Source organism: Callionymus lyra, chromosome 6 (assembly GCF_982586985.1).
Source record: "Callionymus lyra chromosome 6, fCalLyr1.hap1.1, whole genome shotgun sequence".
NCBI lineage: Eukaryota > Metazoa > Chordata > Actinopteri > Syngnathiformes > Callionymidae > Callionymus > Callionymus lyra.
In genome coordinates this window covers 17,694,682-17,700,681 of record NC_141823.1, presented here as the reverse complement: position 1 = coordinate 17,700,681, position 6,000 = coordinate 17,694,682, and positions in this window count along the sequence as shown.

Here is a 6,000-nt window from a genome sequence, read left to right as displayed (position 1 = left end):
TGTGAACACCTGGTTGCAGTCTAGAAAAAAGTAAATAAACACCCATGTTTATAATAATATTTAAGGTCGATTGTTACATCGATGACTGATTAATAAAGTCAATCTTATCTACTCTAATGATACACTAGGATCAGAGACAAAGTTGTAGTGTATGTTTGGAGTGCTGTCCGTCTCTGGCATGAATTACAAAGATTTTGAACCATTTTTCCATGTTGTCGTAAGGGGAAAAGAAAAGTAATGAAATTACCAAACTTTGTATGGAGTCCCTTGGAGCTGTATAGGTCTGTGATTGATGACACGTGGTGACACACCTTGATGCTTGACCAATCACAGCAGAGTGGGTGTGGTAATGGGAAACACAGTTTATTCTCTAGAGAATTTACAGTTTTCAGTGGGCGGGGCTTAAGTGTATTTTCTAATGTAAATATTTCAATAAGGAGTTTTGTACAAACAGACACATACTGATGATCCAAGATCCATTTAAGAGACACTTACATCAACACATTAGTAGACAGTCCATCAGAAGAGGCAGTTCATCAACAGCGGAATGTGATGTCTTCTTATTTATGACTTTTTATTGTGTTGAGTTTATGCAATTTAAGTCGTGTTGTCGGAGATCTTTGACGCCTTTTGTACCGTTTTCTGGCTGAACTTCATTCCTCATTCCAGGCCGAACTGCAGCGAGTAGATTTACCACAGAGGTAGATATCTCAAGCAGACAAACATGCCCTAATCCATTATTAAAACACATAAATAAAGCTACAGACAGAAAATCATTTTTTGATGAATTACCCCAGTTAAGCTCTGCGGTGTTGATGAACATTTACGCTGCACTTCCCAGAGTTTATGCGGCTTTCAACTGCACCACAGATTCATTTATCTACCTGGGCTTTTAGTATGACCAGATGTTGGTGCTACTTTGTAAACTACTTGAAACTCATGATGTTTCTATCCTGTCTCCAGTGCAGCTGCTGATTCTTATCCGCGTGAATAATGCGTGTGATTTATATTTGCTATTAAAAACCGTAAAAGTTGAAACAATATAAGCTATTATATTTGTGTTAATGCCTATGTAATGGAGAATAAATGGAATACATGTACATCATTTAAAGTTCATTGTGTTTTAATTCACGATATATTATGTAGAAGACTGAATCAATTGCCTATACTTATGTATTATATAGTTTATTTAAATGTATACTTACTTAAATATCGCTTAGAGAATCCACAGGAAGGTTTTTAGTCATGCCGTCTTGTCCTCCCACGACATTTATTCAATCTCTGATCTAATAATAGGCTCCCTGGTTGAGTCAAACATATTAAGGACAATTAGATTCATTTTTCCCAGATGCATGTTTCTTCTGCACTAGCTTGTCGGCTGTTTGAGTTCCTCCACATACCCGTCGTACATGTTGATGGGATAGCGACTTTGAAATAGTTTCCACCTGAAGGCGGTTTACAAAGCAAGAATCAGAGGAAGCTGTGCAAAGAAAGAACATTTGCTTTTACCGGCTATTCTGCGACAACTTGAAATACTTTTTCTCTCCTTGAACATAAAGCAGTTAAGTAGAAAAGTGTGTTCGTGGTAACAACTCTCGGACAAGTCGTCGGTCTCCTACGTGGTCCCGGTGCTAAGCTCTCAGCGTGGTACTGGAAACCTGTGGTTCAGACAAGCGTGCAAAGGTCAGGCAGGTCTGCCTGTTTATACCAATAGCACTTGTCAACAACGGATTGACTTCTCTGACGTGACCTTTTCTGACTTCTGTGGAAAATGATTAAGGAACAGGCGTACTGTGAATTAGCATTTGAACCAGCAGGCGCTCTATTGATCATGTCTTTACATCTGAAATCATTAGAAACCACAACCATTCCTTCAATATTCTTGATCCGTTGCCACCCAGCTGGAATATTTCCTGCTCATTGTACTATTGAACATGCAACTATCGAGTGTGATGAATGATTGTAATGATAGTCTTTCCTAATGGTGCGTGACATGCTGGAGTTTAGGAGGGTGTATTGGTTAGAATCTATAAATTACATATTATAATGCAGCGACCATGATGCAGTGTAATCAGATATATTGAGATGCTGTATTTGTAGTGTTGTCCCACTACTTTATTCTGGTGTTGCAGAATTTACAGACTACATGACTCCTGATGAAGTCGTAACTTTTTCATCTGTTTCGAAACAATATTATGTCCAAAACTCGGCTTTAAAGCCTACTGGATTTGACTGTATCCTCTCATCCTCAGATCGACAAACACGGTTTGCCTGTAAAAAAAAAAGTTTGAAAGGATAAAACTAGGCTAAAGAAAGTATTGTTGTTTAAATATAGTCCATTTTGAGTTCTTTATCTTAAAGTATTTTAAACTCAAGATAAATATGTACTCAATTTCAAACACGTTTTTAAATAAAGTACATGATATTGCAAGCTGACATGAATCTGTAGTTTAACTTTGACCTCATGAGGCCCATATGAATATTTCAAAGGGCTGTAATAATGGGTATGATTTGGCCCACAAGCCAGGACTTTGCCCTATTATATTGTCTTTATTTGGCAAATAAAACGATTGAAATTAAAAAGTACAATTTTTTTAACAAAACTGGCAAAGACAAATCGAGGGGCGACACATTTTATTTGTATTTCTTTTCAAAATATACATTCATTTCACGTTTTTTTCTTAAAAGGTTTTCAGAAGTTAGACTTGAAGACTCACTTATAGCCTTTTGTTTATTAACTTTAACAGTGCTTAGTCAAACATTCCATTAGTAGCGTTTGTTTAAAGGTGCAGAAGAAAAGGTGAGGAAGTTCGCCGTAATCGTTCACCAAGCAGGGATTCACACATTGAAAAGTGTTTTTCAGTAATTGTCGGCATTTGTGCTAAACACCCATGCATCATGTATGCGTCTTCAATAATTAATGGCTTCGCTAATGTGGACCAGTGACCTTATTTTTGAGCTGCTCGTACTTCCCTGTTTTGTTTACCATTAGCGAGAGATGCAATGTTTGCTCTGTATGGTAATAAAGGTTGGGATGTTTTTATTTACAATCCTAAAGAAAGAAGTTTTTGTCAGAATATCATGGACTCTTGTTTCTTGGTCGTCATTGATTCATTTAAAGAACATATTAATGGATATAAGGTGAAGATTTGTTGAGATCATTGCTCTGCAATAATGTTAATCAGTGTGTATAGAAGTCTCTCCGCGGATCAATCGCTCTATTTATAGATCTCTTTACGCCGGTCTGCCCTTCCGGCTTGACATTTTCACTGTAAGTTATTATAAAGCGCTGAAGAATTAATGCGCTATTGGAAACGGTGACATCAAATATTTGACAATTAGCAGTGTTTTGGGAAGCAACTGTTCAGCCAGTGGAAGCTAGCATTTCCCTGTGGTGCCGATGAGTCATGATGAACCTTGTGCTGACTTCAAGTGGTGAGCTATTGATTCACTGGTGGGATCACCTTCTCGCCATCATCCCCGGGCCTCATTAGAAAGCCTTATTAGCTGCAAACGTGTGCGTCGGCTGCCGCACAAATGAAGCTGACAGTCACCAAAGAAAACACATCATAGTGGACTCATGACATATTATATATGACGGGACATAAAGGGGGAGAAAAAACAAAAGAAATCATTTTTATTGTGGAAAAAAAACGTTTTCTTCTGATATAAATGTATCTAGAATGATTTTTTCTGGCTTTCACAGACGTGTTACTTCTTCACGAAGAAGCAATTCTATCCTCCGCTCATTTAAGACCTGGCTCTGTAATCTCTCAACCCTGGTCCAGACTCTGAGAACACCGGGGACAAGATTATCCACCTGGAGACAAGACTCGGGTGAGAATATCTACGACAGTCCAACAGCTTTTGTGAGAAGGCAACAACTGTTATAAGAAACCCATTTTAAGTGGAACAACTTACGGACCCGTTTGTTCAATACACGTTATGGAAATTTATATTTTCCAGTGTTAGAGACAAAGATGACGCGCATACCAGTCAACAGATGTTGATGGTTTTAACAATTTATTTTACTTGGTTTTATTTTGAAAAAAACATTGATTATATACCTTTTTTTTAAACTAGAAGTCATTCATTTAGTTTATTTTTTTCAGCTGTGAATTGTAGAGAAAGTACGTATTGTTTTCTCTTATTCCTAAAACGTTATTGACACAAATGTATCTGATCAAAAAACATATTTATTTATTTTTGCCATCGATGATTTTTGTACTTGTGCACCGAATTTTATTGTACTACTGTATACTGTATAATATTATTTGACCAAAGGTTGTTCCTTTTTAAACTTTTAACTACAATTCAAAAGCTCAAGTAAGAAAGTTTTTCTTCATCCAGACAAGAAAATATACAGTTTGTTTAATCTAGTTCCGCCTCTTTATTATTATACTTTAGTATCTCTACAAAATAAAGCACATTTGGGCAGTTACATGTCTTAGCAGGTCAAGTTATATAATGTTAATAAAAGTGTGTTATGAAGGGCCATCGGACTAAATGAACATCAATGTTATAAAGTAAACTTAGGGGAAAAATAAAATGTGGATAATAGATCTTCATTTTAAACGGTTTTCCTTTTATTTTTTTACTATGAAATTTTCTTTTAAAGATCTTTTAAATACTTAAATACTTGATAATTGAGTTTAGACAATTCAAAGAAAAATAAATCAAGTTAAGTTGTATACAATTTGTATTAAGAGTTGAACCATTAAAACATTATAAATTAAGTATATGTAGTATTATAGCTAGCTATGTGTAAAGTTTTATACTCTAAGTGTACTTGTACTTATACTTTACCCTGTTTTCATAAGGGCCACAAAGTTCTGCCCCCAGGCAACCCTTTCTACAAACGTCGGAGATGATCTTCTTCAAGACAGCCATGAACTTACAGACCCTGTAACTTTAAAAACGTCAGATTTGTTCCTCATGGTTTGTACGTGTGACACGGATATTTAACCTACACCTCCAGGTACAAGTGCTTTAATAAGGCACTTTACCAGGTAATTATTTTGTACGGCTCACACTTTCAGCGACTGTTGCTGTAATTGGTTGCTCTGACAGACAGCGCTGTAGCTCGATCTGTCAGAAGAGAGCAGTCATGTTGCATCACTGGACAACAATAAAGGGAAAAAACACATCAGAAGTCAAGCGGGAGTGCCTCAGAGCCGAGGATTCTCTTGATGCTCGTGAGCCCGTGAGGAAGTCAAGTGTCCATCAGACTTGGAGTCTTAGCGTTTGGATCGGAGGAAGATTTGATTACAGAAAAGAAGTGAAATAAAATGGTCGATCTTGAGTTCGGAGACTAATGGGTTGTTTAGCGCTGAGACCTCACACTATGTGTGTCTGTGCGTGTGTGAGACAATGTTCTCGGCTTCAACACATGCTTTCAAGCCATAGTGACGCCCCTTAAACAAGCAAACTCCTCATTATCTATTTTTAATCATTATTTTTTTATTTAATACTCAAGAGGATTTTAAATGTGACTTTTATTCATGGTTCTGTACAACAAAAACTCCTATGAAGATAAAGTCTCTAAATAAATACCTCATTGCAATATGTATTTATCGTTAAGAATCCTACGAATACTTTTGAAAGTATTATAAATTCATCTCAGGAACTCAAATATCAATACTGAAGCAGCTCGTTTGGTTCTGCCCTGCGAGTTCACAGTCCTGTCCTTGATAAAACTTTATTTATTGACAAGAAGAGAAGTCGGTTCTCCTTCAATATGCTCTTCCTTCAGCGGCACTTTAAAGTTCTGAAAACTTTCCGTAAAATGTATATTTTTTCGGGTAAGATAACAAAAATAAAAGTTGCTAATAAAGGTAATTTTATTTGACTCAAAAAGAGGTGATCAGCCCACCAGCTTTGTTTGAGAGGAAGTAGCTTTTGGTTTCATGATTTAGGATTTTAAAAAAAGAATTCATTTTCTGATCAAGCTCCTCCAATAACTGATGGTAAATACTACGTAAAAATATTAATTTAAATCAT